General features: G+C 37.9%; 1 non-coding gene across 1 annotated transcript; it reads left to right on the forward strand.

Annotated features, from left to right (window-relative positions):
• Window positions 1-6,875: 6,875 nt before the first annotated feature.
• LOC133813713 (small nucleolar RNA R71) lies at window positions 6,876-6,982 on the forward strand. The gene has a single exon (XR_009884716.1). It is a non-coding gene; the product is annotated as a small nucleolar RNA R71 (small nucleolar RNA).
• Window positions 6,983-23,162: the final 16,180 nt, after the last annotated feature.

The raw sequence follows: 23,162 nt of genomic DNA on the forward strand, positions 1-23,162 counted from the left end.
GTCGCGGAGCGCCTATGAGACAGAAAGCCCCCCAGGCTCCTGGGCCACGCGGGTCATGATGCCCATGAACAGGATCACGGCGCGCCACTGCGAACCCAGAAAATCCAGCTTCTTTCTGCGTTTTTTCCCCAATTCAGTGCCACAGAACTCAACCTAAACGTGTTCTAAAACAATAACATAGTCTACAACTGCCAATAACACCTTACCAACAGCACAAACAAACCAAAAAGACCAAGCCAAATGATTAACCCAAATCAAAATCCAACCATTAACTAAACAACCCAACCTAACTAAGTTATATAAAAAATTCACGAAAATCTAAGCTAAAATTCTTACCTCAACTGCGAATTTGACTCCCCTTGACTTGCTCTACCTATTCCTAGCTTCAATCCCTAGCCTTTAAGCTTCAATTTCCCAGCTGCTGCAACAATTCTCCAAGATTTCCTAAGTCTTCATGAGGAGGAGATGGAACTATGAGAGAGAAGGAGAGAGAGAGAGTGTTCCTTCCTTTTGTCTTCCCCTGATTTCCTGTAGTTTCTCAAGCCACCAAGCTGCCTAAGTCCATCTTTCTTACTTCCACATACTTCCCAGCCTAAATCTATCCTTAATCTCAAAAGACCAAAACACCCTTAGGGATAACTCTACCCTTTTATTTCCCATAAGGGCAAAATGGTCATTTTCCCTGTTTCTCGTTAATTCCTCGAGTCATCTTGTAAATTCCCAATTAATCCTGACATGCCCAACTAATCACCAAATACTTGCTCGCTACTCGATAAATCACAAACATATGTTAAGTTTCCCAAAATACCCCTAGGCTCACTGCGAGCCGGGTATTAAACTCCATTGTGACTATTCCGCTAATCTGCTCACTAGGATCGCCTCGAGCCGTATACTTCAAATATATCCACATAATAATGTGGTCTCAATAATTTACACACATATAATCACATTTATGCCTGCAACGGGCCAATATTACAAATATGCTCTTATTATCAAGAATGGGCCCACACGCATTTAAATCAATATCATCATATAAGTCATGTTTGCCACGTAGTCACACATTTATTCAATTAATTCAACATGTATATCAAATTATGCCCTCTAGGAACTTAGCCTTAACAATAAATTCGGATCGTTACACCTGCCATACCTCATTATACGGATTTCACTAAGGACTTAATACAACCCTTAAGAACAATCAAGTTAGCCCTCACCATGGGGTAGCAACCCAAACAAACCACTATCATGGCAAACTTTGTTGTAGTAGATTGCCCTTCGACTTTCAATGTGGTATTAGGGAGACCCTCCTTGAGAGAATTGAAAGCGATGACCTTGATATATCACCTGTCTATTAAATTCTCAACTCCTAGGGGGTAAGCATAAAAGAAGAACAAAAGATAGCAAGAGAGTCTTATAATATCTCTCTCTGGACAACTACCAAGCAACGAGAATCCATGGCGATAGTGATACATGGACGAGCAAACCCACATTCATACATGTGGGTGGATTACACTCTCGTACCCTGAGCATGGAATGCAGAACATCTCAATAAATGTTACCACTAAGACTTTCGCATGTAATGCAAAGGTATCCATAGTTTGTGTGATTTATGTTAGTTTCAGTAGTGAAGAATCAAAGAGGTCGCCCTATTAACCTCACAAGATAGTAGATGCAATATTGACGTATATACCCTTGTACTCTACTTGATATTAATGAAAATGTTTCATTTCTTGCATATTACATTCCTTCCATATACAAGCACTTATATAACTCACGTGCACTCGGTGTCAAAATCTATGTTGAGAGCAGAATGACCAAAGTTCTCAATGGAATAAATTCCATCAACCACTTGGGGGGTAGGATAGGAGGCATATATATATATATAAACTTTGCGAACTATCTCTAGGGTTCATAAGGATTAGCTGCCATTATGAATATCAAGGGAGTCAAGAGGTTTCACAAGGATAAACTCCTTACAAAGGCTAATGCCCCCACGAGGGGTAAGGCTTCAAGGAGAGTATTCAGCAATAATTCTAGAGCGGTTATCAAGTCGTCTAGCCAAAAAGGATCCTAAAAGAGATCCTTCTAAAAATAGTACTATGCATAATGACAAGAAGGACGCTTCTCACACAAAATAACAAGCGTGCACAATGAATATAAAAGGATTCCAAAAACCAAAAGGGTTAACATATCTTTACAAAAGAAAATATAGTCAAGGTGCACCAAAAAGGCTAGCATGACCAGAACAAAGAAGATGTAGAGAATTCAACAAAGAAAATGGACTTGTTGCGATAATTTTGCTATGCAAGTGCACACAGTCGCAAACTCGTAATAAAATGGTAAAACCAAGTATCGTCCTCAAGGACTGAGTTATCAAGTACCAGTCAATTAATTTCTTGTTCTATTTGATGAATTGAAATTCTTGATTTTTGTAAAATACAGCAAAAGAACCAATAAAGTGCAGAAATAATAATCAACAATTAAATAGAATAATAACTAATAGTAAAACTTTTAATTTAATCACTGAGAAACAATTAGGATATTCAATCTCATCAACTATCCTTCCTATTATTCCCTAATGCAAAGTATGAATTCTTCTTATTTTTACCTACTTCAATTAACAAGTTGATACAGCAGCCTATAATCATACTATGAATTATAAACTCAACCTAGGTGACAATTTCCTATATTTCTATGGTAAATTGAACCACAAAGGTAGCATTAAATTCCACAACTTAATAACAGTTACACAATTAATTCAGATACTTTCGTTCTAAATTAGAATTATGTCCAATATAACCCAAGCATAATTAAATCTCACTTCTCAGATTTTGACTTAAAAACATATGAATGTGACTAAAGATGGCCAATCAATAATCACTCTATAAGAACAGATTATATGGAATTGAAGAAGATTGAAGAAGAGGAAATTAAAATTGCATTAGGTCATAATAGAAATTCAAGAGATTCAATTGAACATCCTAAACAGAAAATTAGTTCATAGTCATAGTGCTAATCACAACAGAAATTAAAGATAACATCAGGAAGAAAAACATGTAAAATTACTCTAAGCTTGAGCCTTCAAAACCAGAACTTCTCCCTTCGTCCGTCCCTTTTCGCAATCTTAAAACCTAAGATTTCAAAAATTAAAGAAGCGGGCCGCGGCTCTACATGCACTATGCCGCGGCCCGTATCAAAATTTCTGGGCAAGAGGTCCTTTTCATGCCGCGGCTCTCTGAAGCCATGCCGCGGCCCGCATCGACGAATTCTGGGCAAAGTACCAATCTATGCCGCGGCTCTATCTAGCCATGCCGCGGCCCGAAGACTTCCTGAAAGACAATGCTTCTGTTTCCCACCTAGCCGCGGCTCCCTTTTGCTCATGCCGTGGCTCTTAAGGGAAATCTCATTTCTTCAAGTTTTCATCCCAAAATTTCACCAACACTTCCAAATTGTGTTGAGAACCATTCTTGATCAAAATATGATGGAAAACTCAGTTATTTCTTCCCTTTCTTTGGCATTTTCTTTCACATGCTCAATTCTTCCTAATATTCATAAAAACAACCAAACAAAGCATAAACCCGCGCTAAAACAAGGAAAAACAAAATAAAAGACTACTAAAAACATCACCAAAACATAATAAAAACTAGACTCAACAAACTCCCCCAAACTTAACCTTTACTCGCCCTCGAGTAAAGACCAAAATAATCTAACAAAAAGAAACAAACACAAACGAACAAGCTAAACCATCATTACCATCTACACTGCTTTGCCAAAACTCATGAAATCTCAATTGCAATATTTATAACCAGAATTTCAGCTCAATTGCCTTAAAGTCCAACTTATACAATTCAAATAGGGAAATCAATAATATATCATGAAAATGACTACAACACTTGCATTCTATCATATATGCTCAACTCATTCCAGAAAATTCCACAAACCAACTCTACAATATGCTTGCATTACTTGACCTTCTCCACTAATGTCAACAACACATGTTTTGAAATCAAAAGGACTTTCACAGGTTATAGTGTTAGGCTTAGGTAAGGGTAGATGAAATTCTCATTTAGGCTCAGTCGTTACCATAAGCAGAAAAAAAATACCTTGAAACCCACCAAATTTCTCTTTACCACACCAAAAATCACCCTTTTTTTCAATTAGAGAGAGAGATTACAACACTTTTCATTATTTCCCTTTTTTTTTTTTTTTAGACTTATCACTTTTTTTTTTTTTTTTTCAAATCACACTCCCCCAAACTTATTATTTTCTATATATATATATGATCAAGGAGTGTGACAAAATGATATTATTCTCTTTTTTTTTTTTTTCAAAGACTTCTCTCTCTCTCTTCTTTTTGTACAATCATACTATATTCCAATCATACCAACTTCTTACTATTTTTCCTTCTTCTTTCCCACAGATTATATGTTTATGATAACAAAAGGAGAGGAAAACAAAAATAAAGAAGTTAAGAAATTTAGGCTCAAGTAGTATGATCAAGAACAAAAACCAAGTTCAAGGCTCAAAAGGGTAACTAAGGATAATTAACTCAAGGTCGGCTTGAAAGGCACAATCGATCCAATAAAATTGCCTAAATCACTTTTCTAAACACATGTCATCAAGAATTTCGCCTCAAAAGCCAAATAATGCAAGTTCTATTAGATTCAAATTGTCATTCCACCAACCCTAGTCAAACACATATAATACAATCCAAAATGTTGTCTTTTCAAAACATATTAAAAATTTCCCACAAAACTTTCTAAATTCAACTCTAAAACAATTGAACCAAGCACACAGTTGAATTCAAATTCCTTTTCACGAGAAAAGACAAAGCAACTACAGACAAGAATGATGGCTTAACATTTACACTAAACAACACAGAAAAAAAAAAAAAAAACAATGCAGAAAACAAAAATAAAACAAAATAAGCTCCCCCCCCAAACTTAAGATGCACATTGTCCCCAATGTGATAAAGAAAAGAACAAGGGAAGAGAAATTACCTGACACCACATCAGTATGGCTGAGGAGGTGGTGGAGGCAGTGGGGGCTTGAGGTGGTGGCCACCCTTTGCATCCTTAAAAGCCATTGTGCCATACGAAGAGAATTCCTTTCCACTGTTGAGAATATTGAAATTATCCCCAATGTCATCGAAACCTTCAAACTTGCCACACAATAATCTTTTCATACGATGTCGAACTGTTAGAAATCGTTCTTTGGCCTTCTTCTTCTTCATACCAATTGAATCTTGACCATCATTCACCACATCAACTCTACAACAGGTAGGAATTTCAGTTGCTGCAAAAACATTAAAACTTATTTCCTCATTTTGGACTCGCAACCTTAACTCCCCCTTTTGTACGTCAATTAAAGCTCGTCCTGTGGCTAAGAATGGTCTTCCAAGAATGATTGGGACATTGGCATCCTCCTCCATATCAAGTACAATGAAGTCTGCTGGGAAGATGAACCTGTCCACTTTTACCAAAACATCTTCAATAATACCCCGAGGATGTGCTATTGATCTGTCTGCCAACTGAAGAGTCACTGTTGTAGGTCTTGCTTCCCCCAGCTCCAATCTTTTGAACACAGAAAGCGGCATTAGATTAATGCTCGCCCCCAAATCGCATAGAGCATTCATGCTCTCAAAATTCCCAATAATGCAGGGTATTGTGAAACTCCCAGGATCTCTCAGTTTCTGAGGAAGCTTCCTTTGCAGAATGGCACTGCACTCTTCAGTGAGTGCCACCGTCTCATAGTCCTCCATATTCCTCTTCTTGGACAGTATTTCCTTCATAAACTTCACATAACTTGGCATTTGTTCAAGTGCCTCGGCAAAAGGTATGTTAATGTGAAGCTTTCGAAAAATATCTAGAAATTTCGAAAATTGTTTGTCAAGAGTCTTCTTTTGAAGTCGCTGAGGGTATGGAATCTTGATGTGGTGCTCATAACTCACTGGTGACTGATTCTTCTCAAGGTCTTCAATAACCTCTTTTTCTACCTTACCCTCATTCTCAGCTTCAACCTTTGGTGCAGGTGTAAACTTCTTGACTGGCTCTTCCAACTTCTTTCCACTCCTCAAAGAGATTGCATTGCATTGCTCTTTAGGATTCACCTCTGTATTACTTGGCAAATTTCCTTGAGGCCTATTTTGTAACATATTTGCCAATTGACCAACTTGCATCTCAAGATTCCTGATGGAAGAGCGAGTTTCTGTCATAAAATGTGTTTGAGTGTTGGTGAGGGTCAACAATGCAGCTTGTAATTCATTAGGCCTTTCAGGTGGAGCTTGATTCATTGACTGTTGAGGCCTAGGCTGTTGTGAGGAAGAGGCTTGATGCATAGGTGACTGAGGAATATTATTATGAAATTGGCCCTGAAACTGAGGTTGTTGGCCCTGATTATTCCTCCAAGAAAAATTAGGATGATTTCGCCACCCTGGATTGTAAGTATTGGCGAATGGATTATTTACTGGCCTTTGAAAGTTTTCCACCGCTTGAACCTGAGCTTGATCCATCGGAATGTTATTCATACAGATAGGGCACTGATCAACAGAATGAACACCACCACACATTTCACACCTCACTGCCATCTGAACTGCATTAGCAGATACACTGCTCTGTTGCAACTGCCTTGTCAAAGAGGCTACTTGCGCTGTTAAAGCAGTAATTGCATCTAGCTCATGCACCCCAGCTATCTTTCTGACTCCTAATGATCTCTCCTCAGACCACTGATGGTTGTTTGTAGCCATGTCCTCCAGCAGCTCATAAGCATCAGTTGCGCTCTTGCTCATAAAAGTGCCACCCGCTGCAGCATCAATAATGGTTCTGGTTGTCGGACATAAACCATTGTAGAAATTCTGTACTAGCATCCACTGTTCAATGCCATGATGAGGACATCTTCTCAGGAGTTCCTTAAACCTTTCCCACGCCTCATACAATGACTCTCCGTCATTCTGGCAAAAGTTATTTATCTCTCCCCTCAATTTAGCAGCCTTGGACGGAGGGAAGAATTTGGACAAAAATTTCTGAGCTAGATCTTGCCAGGTGACGATAGATTTTGGCTGCAGAGAGTTCAGCCAAATTTTTGCTCTGTCCCTTAGAGAAAATGGGAAAAGCCTGAGCTTGATTGCATCATCACTCACTCCATTATATCTGAAGGTCCCACATAACTCTAGAAAATTGGACAAATGGGTGTGAGGATCTTCAGAGGGTAACCCATTGAATTGCACAGAAGATTGCACCATTTGTAGAATAGCGGGCTTTATTTCAAAGTTGTTGGCCTCTACAGTTGGTGGGCATATACTATTTTTTACTCCCGTCAGAGTGGGTAGCACATAATCTCGCAGGCTCCTCTCAGCATTGGGTTGAGCCTGAACCCCTCGTACAACTCCAAGAGTTTGAACATTCCTGCCTTCCCCTTCATTCTGTGCCATCTTTACAGATTTATGGGCCTCTCTCTTCTTCTTTCTGATTTGATTGCAAGACTTCTCAATCTCAAGATTCAGAGGAACAAGTGTGTCCTTTCCTTTTCTGCCACGCATATACCAAAATTCACCTGAGATAGACAAATTAAGCAACTAAACAGATTAGAAACGAGAGAAATTAAAATCAAATTAGAATAAAAATTAATTAGACTGATATTGATAATTTTCAGTCCCCGGCAACGGCGCCAAAAACTTGTTGCGATAATTTTGCTATGCAAGTGCACACAGTCGCAAACTCGTAATAAAATGGTAAAACCAAGTATCGTCCTCAAGGACTGAGTTATCAATTACCAGTCAATTAATTTCTTGTTCTATTTGATGAATTGAAATTCTTGATTTTTGTAAAATACAGCAAAAGAACCAATAAAGTGCAGAAATAATAATCAACAATTAAATAGAATAATAACTAATAGTAAAACTTTTAATTTAATCACTGAGAAACAATTAGGATATTCAATCTCGTCAACTATCCTTCCTATTATTCCCTAATGCAAAGTATGAATTCTTCTTATTTTTACCTACTTCAATTAACAAGTTGATACAGCAGCCTATAATCATACTATGAATTATAAACTCAACCTAGGTGACAATTTCCTATATTTCTATGGTAAATTGAACCACAAAGGTAGCATTAAATTCCACAACTTAATAACAGTTACACAATTAATTCAGATACTTTCGTTCTAAATTAGAATTATGTCCAATATAACCCAAGCATAATTAAATCTCACTTCTCAGATTTTGACTTAAAAACATATGAATGTGACTAAAGATGGCCAATCAATAATCACTCTATAAGAACAGACCAAAGTTCTCAATGGAATAAATTCCATCAACCACTTGGGGGGTAGGATAGGAGGCATATATATATAAACTTTGCGAACTATCTCTAGGGTTCATAAGGATTAGCTGCCATTATGAATATCAAGGGAGTCAAGAGGTTTCACAAGGATAAGCTCCTTACAAAGGCTAATGCCCCCACGAGGGGTAAGGCTTCAAGGAGAGTATTCAGCAATAATTCTAGAGCGGTTATCAAGTCGTCTAGCCAAAAAGGATCCTAAAAGAGATCCTTCTAAAAATAGTACTATGCATAATGACAAGAAGGACGCTTCTCACACAAAATAACAAGCGTGCACAATGAATATAAAAGGATTCCAAAAACCAAAAGGGTTAACATATCTTTACAAAAGAAAATATAGTCAAGGTGCACCAAAAAGGCTAGCATGACCAGAACAAAGAAGATGTAGAGAATTCAACAAAGAAAATGGACTCATCAAAGCCCCTTACACACGATAACCAAAAGAAGATGGGAAAGGCTTAGAAGGCCAATACATCCTCGAAGTCATTGCAAAGATAAGCAAGGATCCTATATATGAAAGTTTCACACACAAAGTGAACTTAAAAGGACCTTGAATATAAGGAGTTCCACATATAATCAAAGACTTAAGAAGTTCGACGCGAAAGAAAAAAGGTAGAGGGTTACACAATACCCTTCTTTATTAATATATAATTATAAGCCACAAAGAAACTTCTATGGGCTCCCACCCGACCATTCCACTCGACAATCTTCTCGGTGGCATACTCACCAAAGGGAGACAGGTTGACATCAGGATTAGTCATCCACACGGCATGAAACGTCAGCTCAACTATGTTATTATCAGCATTCACGAACTCAGCTTCAAGAGAACTAATCTTCTCATTGAGGGTCTGAATGGTGGCTTCGAGCATGATGTTAGATTGAGAGGTCAACGCGACTTTGGCCATTGCCACATCTCTCTTCTGAACTGCCTTAGCAATCTAGCTCTCCAAATTGCTAACCCTTGCAGATGACTCATCTTGCTCTGCCTTGGCCAAGAAGAGGTTGTTCATCACTACCTCAAGCTCAGACTATAATTGTTGCCTTGATGAAGAACTCGAGGTGAAAAAATGGTGACCCAAGATGGAGGCCTAACTAAAAACAAAGAAATGAAACAGAATGTCAATGATCGGGCGATATGAAAACTGAAAGACATACAATAAGTGTTTTGACACATACCTACATAGAGGCTCGCATATAAGCCTCACCCAACTCAGCATCCGGAATGTCATGCATGGACCCTCATTTGCCCTCAGGGATCTTCCCAATGTGATGGTTCATGGCTTCTCCATACTAGGCTGCCAAAGGGTGCCCCCAATGAGTGGAGGTATAGACTCGATGGGGCAAAACATGCACACTTGTTGACGTGTACCTAGATAAAGAAGGGGACCGAGAGGGTCCTGATCCATCAATAGAGGCACAGGGAGAAAAAGGGCATTGAGTCACCTCTTTGGGAAGTGAAGTACCCGAGGACATCTGTTGCAATTGCACTCCCAAGGGCAGAAGAGCATCGTCAAAGGAAGGCAGGACAAAGTTCCTCCTCAAAATATCAGAAGTAAGAGAAGGAGCAAGGAAAACAAACTTGTCGCATGTAGCTGAAGACAAGATTAAGGAAGTGTCATCATCGGTAAATCCATCATCTACAACCTCCCTATCCCTATAAGCCAAAGACCTCAAACATGAGTAATTCTTTGATTCCACCTCAACCTTCTTTGTATCCATCACATCATTCTTGGAGTAGCGGTACTCTTCATCGTCCTCATCATCATCTACATCCTTTGGGTCAGAATATTTGGATGAAACAGAGAACAAGGAAAGTTCCTGATCAGAAGAAAACAACTTGGATGAATAGAGGTTTCCCTCAGTAAAAAGACTACTAGCCTGCTTGCATGTGGAGGACATGACCTAGACCTTCGCCACGTGGTCGAATGTTGCAGGATGCAAGTCAAGGCCAATTACTCCCTCAAGACCTAAAGTCAATAAAAAGAAAAGAACGTAGTAAGGCGAATCCAAGGAAAAGGATACAGATAAATAAAAATAAGAAACAAAGTAGAGGGCAACGAGCTTACATGACTGGTTAAAATGAGTCTGCTCTGTAGACACACTACCGGTGTAACGCCCTGGTTACCCCAGAATAGTTACGGTGAACCAGAAATTTGACCCGCTACCCGAGTCCTTTGGTTTAAAATGTGTTCTAAGTGTCATTAATAGGTTAGGTGGAAAATCAATAAAAAGGAAAGGATATATTTTATTGAATACATAAAACTGTTCATGGGCCCACAAAAACATTTACAAGTTATTTACCACTCAAAATGGTCATTACAGTTTCAAAATTACAAACCCGCCGACCTAAGCGGCAAAAATAGGGTAAACCCCCTAGTTCCTCTGAGAACTCCTTGGCCGTGGTGGTCAAGCGGCCGCACATGTACACATCACCACCTAAGCTCTCCACTCAAGGTTGGGTGAGCTTTTCTTTCCCTTTATCTGCACCACATAGCACCCATGAGCCAAGGCCCAGCAAGAAAACACAATAAAGCATGATATAATATCAACAATGATCATAATAATCATTCAGGACTATCAGTCCAATCAAATAGGTGACAGTCGCAAAAGTCACTAAGTTGGGTCCTGTAGAGTCCAAGAACTTTACTTAGCTAATTGTTTAGTAGTATTATAGTATGTTTAGTGTTATCTTTGTGACTGTGGATTTTTGGTTCAGACCGGGAATTATTTGGACACTCATAGTAGTACTTATAGATTTTCTAAGTTTAACCTATAGTTTAAGAATATTAAGTATAACCTAAGGTTTGATTATATGACTGATATTAAGGATAATATTTTTTATATTATAAGGTTTAGATATCAACCAATAGGATTTTAAGCACATGTTAAGAATGGGTAATTAAGGATTAAGTATTTTTTAGGATTAAATTAAATAAGGGTAAAGTTTGAATGTTATAGGGTCAGTCAGCAGCTTTGAATACGTTGAAGGCTTAGTCAAGGCTGTTTACTCCATTCAAACTTAGCTAAAAATGTGTAATTTCGTGTTTAAATATTCAGCGTGTGCCGATATATCGCAGCTATAGGGGGCGATATATCGCAGCACGTAGATACGGAAAACACGAGACGATGCACGGTCGCCTCAGGCATACTGGCCCAGGCGATATATTGCCTACAGGGGGCGATATATCGCCTCCTCCAGCATAAATTCAAACATTTTTTAATTCTTTTCCTTTTAGCCATTCAAACTTCTTCATAAGTCCAGCATCTTTTGAACGAGTCTTCGGCCTCTGCTGAACGATTATTCAAATGATTTTCACCTAAAAAGCCAATATTTTTATTCAAGTAAAATCAAGATACTTTCATTCCCAAACTCTATAAATAGGACCTAGTACCCAGCCATTATTCACCTTTTACTCTAAGATCAGAAGCTGCTAGTGCTAGGAGAGTGTGAGAGTTAAACACTTGGGTGGGAAAGTCATAAGCTTAATCATCTTTAGCTTATCAAACACTTTGGGAAGTAAGGTTCTTTAGTATTTCGGTTGTGGTTAGATTGGTCTTGCAAGTCTTTGAGGTAAACCCGAAACTCTATTTCATTTGTTTCATGTTATTTTCTTTCTCAAAGCCTTCTACTCAGTCCCCTAACCTCATTCTTATTTTGGTTAGGGAATCCAAGTTCTTAAGCACATAAGTTGTGGTAAGCATATTTCTCAATGGTTTAGTCTTCCTATTCATTTTCATTTCTTCTTCTTCATAAGACTCACTCTTTCTCATATGGTTTTAGGAGTGTTCCAAAAGTCCCAACTCAGTCCATCATATCCCGGTAACTTTGGTAAGGAAAATAGGATAGAATCTATATGTTCATTGCTTATGTTATCTTATGTGTTATGTTATGAAATATGATATGTTATGAATATGTTATGAATGTGTATGTTTGTAGGCTTGGGCTTATGCCCTATTTGACTAACAAGACCCCAAAAAGATTATGGGCATATGCCTACTTAGCTAGTAGGACCCCACTAATATCATGGGCATAAGCTTGTTTAGTCTATGGAACCCCAAGTAATAATGGCCATTATAATAAGTGTATGTATTAAGTGTTATGATATGTCTTTACGTTTATTATGAAATTTATGTTTATGACTATGTGTTAGATTTTCCTTGCTGGGTATTAGGCTCATTCCTTTTTGTTTTATGTGCAGGAAAATAGCTTTAGAGGCGGTAAGATTCGTGACGCTTAGAGGATGTGTATCGATGGTGAATGGAGTCAAGGGGCCGAGCGTTATTCGATTCGAGGATGTAGTCTCATTTTATCTTTTTATGGTTTTATATGTATTTTCCGCATTTCTTATGTAATTCTTTTCATTTAAATCATGTTTTTGTTTTTAAAAACAATGGGATCCCATATCCTTCTTAGTATTCTATTTTGTAAGAAACTCTTATTTTTAACAAGTTACTTAGTAAAATTATGGTATTTCCGCAAAAATGTAAGTTTTATGTATAGTTTCGTTAATGGTCCAAATAGTCTAGATTAGTGGGTCATTACAGGTCCAGCTCCCTTTAGCCTTGTGACAATAGGGTCACCAGGGCATAATGAGTAAGTGAACTTTTATTAGTTTGAACAGGATAGGTGCATGGTGACTAGTCACCATCATAACCTTCCCCATGACCTTAGAGTCATAACCTTGGAACTGCGTTCCCTAGCCATGTGACAAACAATCACCGGGCCTTTGGCCATAGCTCTAGTAACTAGTCTTAGACTAGACAAGCGCTCATAAGTTCATCAACCTTAGGGTCAGTCCAGCGTTAATGCCTTAGAGCCATTCAATGCTGATATCGATTAGATCTAATCTTCATTTGGCTCGGCGTTCATGACGCTATGCCATTTCTGACTCTTTAGGTCAGTGTCCCTAACTAGTCAGTACATATACAAGTATACAACATTCGCTAGCATTTAATAGGAAATCCATATCCACATTTACCAATCAACATGCCTCAATAACAATCACACATGTCATATATTCACAGGGTGCAGTTTTCTTACCTCATGTTCGAGCGAGAGATAATAATAAGAACGACCCTTGAGAACGATCAACCTTTTGGTCCCTTAGCGGTTACCTAGTCATAACCAATTATGGGATTCCATCAATAAAATGAATAATAAAGGGTTCCCATACCAAAACCTAAGCTTGGATCCTCAACAAGAGCTCAAAAATCACAAAGGAAATGGAGGAAGGAGAAGGTACGGGTAAGCTTCAAGACTTGCTCTGTTTTTCCCTCTGTTTCACAGCCTAAAGGAGTTTATATCTATCCTAGGGGTAAAAAGACCATTATACCCCTAGATCAATTAAGGGTTTCTAAAAGCTCCCAAGGGAAAAATTATCCTTTCCAACCTATCTCGTTAATTATAATTAACGCTCTCCAATTCCCGCTATCCTCGATAATCTCAAACACCAATAATTCATATCCCGTTACCATTTAACTCCCGGTAACGCTCTAATCATTTAAATCACCCCGAGACTCATCCCGAGACTCATCCAGAGCCCCAAACTTAAACCTGTTATGACTAGACCGCTAATCAATAATCCAAGATCGTCTCATGCCGAATAGCTCGAACAAACCCACATTATAATGTGGTCTCAACAACATATCACCGACATGCATACAAATATACAATTATACCCTCAACGGGCCAAGTTATCATCACACCCCTGTAATTTAAAATGTGGACCCACATGCATGCATTTAACATCATATTATAATATAATTCACATATACATGCATTCTATCAATTAATGACATAATTAAACAAGTATGACCCTCCCGGCCTATTATTCCCGCCATTAAACCACATCGGAGAATTCGGGGCATTACAACCGGTGAAGAAAATGTCATTCTTCCATGAACCCTGGTTGGAGATGGAACCCTCTATGAGAGGGTACCCTGTGAAGGCCACGACCTTTTGAAGTTGATAAAAGCCAAGCACTGATGGGTTCGCCCTCAAGGAGAACAAATGATGGACCTCCTTCATCTAGGTCCCATGCAGATGCACTTGCTTATACAACACATATAGACAACTCAACACAACCCATGAGCTGGGAGACAACTTGAGGGGCGCCAGTTGAAAATTATTAAGTACATTCACACAAAAAATGGAGTGGCAAGGCCCCACCACACCTGATCATAAAATCGCTAAAAGCAACAAGCCCCTCTGGCAGCCTGTATGCATGATTGCCGCTTATTAGAATAATGTAGCTGCTGTCCAGCAAAAGTTGATGGGCCTTCAGCATGTTGGAAAAGCTTAGTCTAATTCATTGAAGACTTGATGTCCACAATCTCAAAATCTTCAGGGATAATCCTTTGCATGTTTGATATCCAAATAGAAATAAGATGAGGTTTGTGAGCAACTAACTTCATCAACCCTCGAGAAGACACCCTCTGTGTCTTATGTCTACATGCATAATACTTAACTCTATAACGTCTAGCCATGGATGGGGGAAGAAATGAGGGTAAGACCATGGAGAGAAACTTAGGTTCAACTATATCACTATCAACACCCCCGTTGGTAGGACCCCCGATCTCTTGGGCCTTGGCGTCGTCGAGGGATTGAGGTTCAGGAAGCAAATTTTCTTCTAGGCAAGCAATCTCAGCTATACAACCCTGAAGGGTTGATTTTAGTAGAGCAATGTATGTCTCATGCCATGGGGAGCAACTTGAACCCTCACCGCTAGTGACGAATCCGAGTTCACTCTCAAGGCCCCAAGCCTTCTTCCTAAATTTGGATAGTCAGTGCAGGTAGAGCATTCACACACCCGCATTTATAGGAGGGTTTGTGGGTATCAATTTAAGAGTTGGACGATGACAAAATGATAGGTTCAATGCTAGGAGATACTTTAAAGGAATGTCCAGATGACATGGCAAGCTAAGACTCGACAGATGTGTGTGCGTGAAAACAACCCTATATCTACAACATGAAAGGGGTGCAATTAAGGTAAGATAAGGAACTATGTATACACTCCATGGAAACAAGGAATTCTTAAGGAAAATAATTATACTATTTTATGACCCCTACCCTCATATAAATGATAAGAAAGAAATGCTTGTATCATCGATTAAGGGAAGCATACTTAGACGTGCGTAACTGAGACCTAAAGTATGTGAAGGGAATCCTTAGAATGCGTGGAGATAGGCCCTTGGATATGTATGGGATGGAACTTTGGAGTTACAAAGATGACCTCCTAAGTCAAAACACCTCAGGCTCACTACAAAACTCGCATGGGACAAGCTTGGATGAGTAAAAAATTTTACCTCAAAATCTTCTATGGAGGATAGAACCTTGGAGCTCTTGGAAATGTCTTAGAAGGAATACCACTAGGCTAAGCAAGTTTTGGTGTGAAGAAATGGATGCAAGCCTTGAGGTATTTATAGGGAGAGCCAAGACTTCCTAGCCTTTGGATCAAATCTAATGTGAATGGTGAAGGTCAAAAGCATTGGTAGCTTTTGGATCTGCACTTGGAGATGATTGGTCCTTATTCAATTACAAGGGTGAACTTGGATCACCACCTTAGCTATTTGATTTTTGTGTTTCTTAATGCAATACAAAGAAACACACTACCCAAATGCATTTTCTGTTTCTCCGTACACCACAAGATAACACACCAATGTTGAGCCTTCCATGCCTCTTAAAGTAAGTTAAGAGACGAATATGAAAGAGTCTACAAGAACACTTAAAAGTATACTTATAGACTCGGGGGCAAGTGTGAAAATGGGAAATTATCCCTTAAAACGCCTCGCACAAGGTCACTAAGTTAGATATCAATATAAGAAAGTCTCTTAGACAGGACCCTAAGAAGGGCTTCTCGAAACGTCTAGATGTCGAGGTACAAGAGCCTCCAACCTGTCTCGAAGTAATCTGCCTATCTGCTGAGACACAAGGGCCTTCCTATGCAAGGCCAGCCTCAAGATGCCTTTCCCGCCTGCCAAGACACAAGGACCTCGATGTGCGAGGCCCATCTTGAGTTTCCTTAGGGGTGCTCCAAAGGGCTTCAGATTGCGCGAGTCCAATCCAAGGAGGCTTGCAGAACTCACATCGAGAACCCATTAAGGGTCTCGCAGTGTGAGGCCTGGTAGTACGCTGAGGGGCAGGGCGAGTGCATTCCATGGCACCTTATGGACCTCACGTCGATATGCAAGGCATGCTCGATAAGGTTCTCGCTATGCGAGTCCTGGGGGCTCACTGAAGGGTCATGCGAGTGCGCTCATGGAGGCTTGCGGACCTCGTGCCAAGATGCAAGGCACAACCAATAAGGGTCTAGCCATGCGAGGCATGGGGGAATGCCAAGGGGTTGCGCGATTTATAGAGTTACAGAGCTTACGCTGGGCCCAAAAGTATGCCATTACAAATAAGGGTCTTATTATGCAAGGCCTGGCACCCGTCTACGCATCAAGGAGACCCATGCTATCTCCATTCCATAATCCATAAGTCTCTCAACACTTAGCAAATTAGAAAGAAGTTTGGAGAAAATATTTATTTTGAAAAGGTGAGAGGGACCATAAGGTACAAGGCACGCGTACGGGTACAGGATGTATAAACCTTAGGATAACAAAGGTGCGACTCTGACATCCGTATCTGACAAGTAGTGGTGGTACAAACCCGTATGAAGAGTGGAGGCGCTACATGAGGACCCCTGATTGTGCACCAAGGCTGACACCATGGCCCTCTTTACCACTACGTCCTACACCACTACCCTGACAATGTACCCACATACGTTCTTGTCCCCAAGGACCACAATCTATTAGGAGCCATTAGAGCTCCACTATAAATAGATCTCCACCCCTCCAGCAAAGGGGTTGAAATTTTTTAATGTACACAAAAGCAATTCGGCAATACACAATATTTTCTCCATTGTTGCTCTACATTCTTCTTTTTCAAGCTTTTCAAAAGTTCCATCTACATAGTTTTATAATACACTTCGAGTTTTCAAACCTTATATCGTTGATGAGTTCTCACCGTCAACAGAAACAATTTTACTAAGTAAGTAATTTTGAATTTCTTTTGTAAACACGATTGAAATGAATTTTGTGAGTATTTCTTATTTAAAGGGAAGTTCTTAATATATGAGAGATTTTCATTAGAAATTTTATTATTTGGTTTAGATATATAGCAAAAGGAGAATTCATAACTCTTTTCATCGTAAAATATTACTACTTATTTGATAATTGGGTTTGTTACAAGAGATATCGAAATCTTATCACTGTTAATGTAGGTTTCTTATAAATCTAAAGAAATGATGAAGAAAACTGTAAACCTCAAATAACTAACCGTAACCTTAACCTTGAGTGAGGCAAGCATTTATCCTCTTATTCTTATCCTTCATGCGCTCACCCTTTCTCTTTCTCACTTGTACAAAGATCCTAATGAGTTGGAGAGAGCTTGGCTCTCCTTATATAGGTGTGGACTAGGGTTAAAGAAAAGGAAAACCTAGCTCACCCTATTAATTTCATTAACTCATTAATTGTTAATCCCATTTTTTACCAAATGAATCATAATCATCACTTAATGTCTGATACTGTCTTATTATGCTAATTATCTCCCTAAAAGGAAAGTGTCAATTTTCCTGAAATTGATATGAAAAGAGAAAGTCTCCCAATGTCCAAAACCATGACTGAATAAATCTCTTTATCACATTCTCATGGCCACATTCGTCGTCCCAAACACATGCACTATCATAATTATCAATTTTTCCTAAAAAGGAAAGAACTTGCCACCCAAGTCTCCCTCCATTGCCCTGGCCAAAAATTCTTATATAGCATTCTAGGGTTTGTAGTCTTTATTCCCAAATAAAAGACTAATAAATAAATATAATTTCTCTTATTGTATTTATTTAGATAATAACACATTATTAATTTATTTACTCAAAAAAATTAATTATATTTTCTAAGTAATCATTTCACTAACTATAATAACACAACATTCTAAAACGAAAAATTATACCGGGTTATTACAATCTACCCTACTTAAAAGGAATTTCATCTGTGAAATTTGACATGCTGAATAATTCTTGAAATCGCTCTTACATTTGTATCGTTATAATATAATTCATCATATATCGCATATTAAAATCATATAAGCATTCAATAAAAAGCCAAATATAAATGACAAATTTGGTAGGTAGTGGCATCCCACCAATTGATTTCCTTGTCCCAGACTCTTGGCGGTCCGTAGCATAGCTCTAGCAACACTATGCAAATGCTACCCTATTTCCAAATGTGTCATCATAATGGCCCAAACTTCATAGCAAACATAACATAATATCATACACATAGCACAAACAACTGTAATTGTAACACCCTACTAATCCAGGACTGTTACACTATGTCCAAGACCGTTACACTGTGTTTAAAATAATGATTAACTCGATAAGTGAGTCATTTGGACTTCAACGTGTAATTAGATTTAATTAAAGAGTTTATTATTAAAAAATTTGGCCAAAGAAATATTACTTTTCATTAAAAAATTTCAGTATATACACGAGATCCCAAAAGAGTTTATTATCTAATACAAAAGTAAACAGGGTACATAGTTGGCCGACCTGAGAATCAAAATACCGAGCAGGTCGAATATGTACACATCAACCCTACAGCTCTGAAAATCATCGCTGGTCTAGCTTCTCTATGCCCTTACCTGCACCACGTAGCACCCGTGAGCCAAGGTCTAACAAGAAAACCCAATTTATTAGAACAGATAATCAACAGGATACAGATCATAAATAGCATGCTTAGCAGTTATAGCCAAACTCAAGCAAGCACTCAGTTTATTTGCGTGGCCGTAGAGTCGGACGAGCACATACCGCACTCCCAGATTGGCCCAGCCATAACAGCCTGCATTCCACATGCTAATGTCGACCACAGCTTATAAGCTGAGTTTTCCATACAAATACAAATAAATATGCATCTCACATTCAATACAATTATACTTAGTCCAAGACATTCATATTTAAACAGGTACTCAAAGTGAGGTTATAACCACGTTCAATAACTGGGGCCCATGCCCTAATCTTAGTGCAGGTGTCAGTTTTCTTACCTCAAGTCTTGAGCAAATTAATGAGGCGACCATGAGCATGATCATTTTCACTCGAGCCTTGTGGGAAACCCTAGTCACTACACGTGGAGGAATTATTCATCAAGATCTTAATCAGATAAAGGGCTTCAAGGCAAATCCCTAGCCCTTGGGACTTCAGATTCCACTAAAACAGGTAGCAAAACCATCTCCGAGCCCTCTGATTTGGTTTCCCAAAACCCAAAACCAACCTGCTCTAAATTCACATTTAGCGCCGCGACGCCCCCTAGATGTGCCACGACCCACAATATGTCAAAAAGTCTCCCTTAAAAGTATTCATTTTGAGCAGTGGTGCTCTACTGGCCGAGAGTTTTCCCCATAAATTTACACCATTTTGAGCAGCAGTGCTCCCTGTAGGTGTGAGGGAAACCCACCCTCGAAGACACTCAAGCGGGCCACGACGCTCATCCCAAGTGTTGCAGCGCCACGGCGTAAAACCAAGAAATGCAATTTTCGACTGACCCAATTCAACCTCAAAACAACATGTAAATCAGTTTCAAGCCTAATATCGACCAAAGTACAATCATATAACCCACAAATACCACAATAAACACCACACATATGCAAAACTCATCAAAATCCCCATTTTTCCAAAGACCTTTCCAAAACCATAATAACTCAAAAGAAAACAGCTAGCTAACCTTAAATTCATCTACAAATTCGAATCTTTTAGCTTGATAAGGTCACTAGCAACATCAATCCCCAACAACAAGCTTCAATCCAAACTTGAGCCACTTCTAAGCTTGATGTTCTAGGAAAAGCTCTTCAAAATACCAAAGAGAGCAAATGATTGAGAGAGAGAGTACGTGATAGAGCAGAGTGCTCAACACTTAGTCTATTTCCTCAGCTCAATGGTCCAAAAAGACCAAAATACCCCTTTCCCATGACCTTGAACATAAAGCCCCACAAGGGCAAAATGGTAATTTAACACCAATTCCCACTAAACCTCAAATTACACTTAGCATTCCCAATGAGTCCACTAATCTTCCAAATACTAATATTTTTCCCAAATGATATCTCATATTGCAATAATTCCCGGTAATTTACCAAAATACCCATTGGCTTACTCCGAGCCGAGCATCAATCCCCGTTGTAAAATTACCCCTAAATTGCTCAAAATGATCGACCCATGCTGAATATCACAATATATATCTACATAGTAATGTGTTCTCAAACACATAGCATACAAAATTATAATTATACCCTCAACGAGTCAAAATTACGAAAAATGCCACTTTTTGACAAAAGAGGGCCTTTAAGCATATTTAATACGCCTAAACATGCATAAGCAGTCATATAATAATATAACTCATATAATTCACATAATCACACATTTATTCAATTACTTAACACATAATTACCCCACGTGCCCTCTTGGCATGCTTATCCATGCTTTTTATTGCATTAGGGATTTCGGGGCGTTACAGTAATTTAACACCCATTTGATCAATTAGTTCATGACAAGCAAACATTACATAGTATAATTCATTGTACACTCAATGCCATAGTGACCACTCTTTCTATCAAATCTACTAAGACCTATTGTTCGTGAGACCTATGGTAACACATTATTATTCAAAACAATTTTTTACATTCATACACGTGTGGCCCGTTTATCCTTCTCCTAGATTTGTCAACTACCCTTCTAGCTTCTTGGAGTGCTTTTGGGCTATGAGCTTTCTTTCTTCCACCTTATTCTTTGGCATAGGCAATCCATGTTATCGTCCAACCCATCATCTCGTTGGGTACCATTCCAATAGTTGACTGTTAATTACTCCAAATCTCAGTGATATGCTCCATATGTCCTTTTGTTTCAAGGTGAAGGGTGGTCTTGAACTTTAACTACGTTCTCATCATAGGCATCAATTTAGCTTCGTCCAAATAATGCATCAATTACAATGTTTTCCTTGCTTTGTTCGTATTGAGTTCCATAATTATATTCCTTTGATGTCTTCCTAAAGTATCCCAAGAGACTAAGACTTCTAGTTGTATTCGTAGGCCTTAATCATTTCTTAAGTTTTACGTGCAGCTAATGTCATTTAAATCTTTGTAGTGTAAATTTTAGATGCTTTTCTGTTGGTATTAATTGTGTAAATCAGAGTGTACAGGGAAGGGTAACTATAAAAAATTTAACCAATACAAGATCCAAGATCACACATATTCCCATAGATTAAATCAATATTCACAAAATAAGAATCATACCTCTCGTTACCTATCAAGAATCCTCGCTATCTTATCGTAAAATAATAATGATCATCCAATCAAATGAGACAGCTTTGAGATTAACAGCAAAATCTTCCAAGCCAATTCTCAACACAAGGACGTATGTGGGCATGTAAAATATTGTGGATAAAATTTAGGCTTTCTTGATGTACTCAACACATGTGATCAAAAGAGGTTTGGAGAAGATAAAGCTGAGAGAGTATCGTAGTTTTTCTGTTTTCCTAAAATCTTAAAACTTGTATCGCTTACGTTTTATGATATAAATATTTTAAACTTTATATAACTAAAATTAATCTAACAAAATTAGACTCAGTCAAAGATGATTAAGATTTTAAAATTTTAAATTATTAAATGAATATTTTAATCACATTAAAATAATTATTTAATAAATACATAGTTCAAATTCTTAACAATTAAAATTTGAATTGAACAAATTGGGATGTGACATGTATCACACGCCGGTCACTATGCAAGTACATTGGGCATGTGGCACACATGTGCCTCAAAATTTTTATCTCATTAATTTTTTCGATTAATAAGACAATATATTTATAAATTAAAATAACATAACATTCACAGATGCATAAATATCAATCAATTCAAAATTAACTTAATCTTATAATTTAAAAAATTCATTATCATATAATAAATTAATATTTTTCTCTCTCATTACTAATTAACCCTGAGTTAATTAATATTTAATATAATAAATATATATAATTTTGAAATAAAATATATTAGTTTAATTAATTACGCATAACTATTACATAATTATGACTTAGCCCTGGAAAGTTAATTCCTTGACAACTGAGTCATTTTCTCCTTTTAATTTGTCAAGTATATCCATACCCTTGGCAGTGTAGCATAAAGGTGACATAGGGACCATGGACCTACAATGCTAAGCAACAATAATCCATATTATTAATTAAACTTTTTAATTAAAATATCTTATATATTAATATCATTATTACTCAACTATAAATATGGAATTGCACTTCTAGTTATTATAAAATTATATTTACAGAAGTATCTCAATTTTTCCATTGATATAATCACTTCATGTAAGTCTGTCCTCTGATTTATTGGTTCGCTAATTATAGCTAATCAAAATTATCGTTTTACCCTTCTAATTACGTCTTGTTCCTTAAGTACCATTAACTCACTAGTGAACTATTAATTTATAATCAAATTATAAATTTGAGCTCAATAACTATTCAATTCAAGAATTAATCCTTAAGAGAACCAACATTTGAATAGTTAAAAAGCTTGGATTCCAGTCTTGTAAGATCATGTTCTGAACCATTCATACTATTGAATCTCCAACACAAAAGTCACTAGCCTCATTATACTACGAGGCCAAAATGGGTGAATCAAAAGACCCAACCAAAATGAACAGGAGTTCAGAACTATTCACGATTTAGACTGAACTATAAATGATCATCTTTTTTATATGAATTAAAACTTTATTACAAATGGTATGTTCA

Source organism: Humulus lupulus, chromosome 1 (assembly GCF_963169125.1).
Source record: "Humulus lupulus chromosome 1, drHumLupu1.1, whole genome shotgun sequence".
Lineage (NCBI taxonomy): Eukaryota > Viridiplantae > Streptophyta > Magnoliopsida > Rosales > Cannabaceae > Humulus > Humulus lupulus.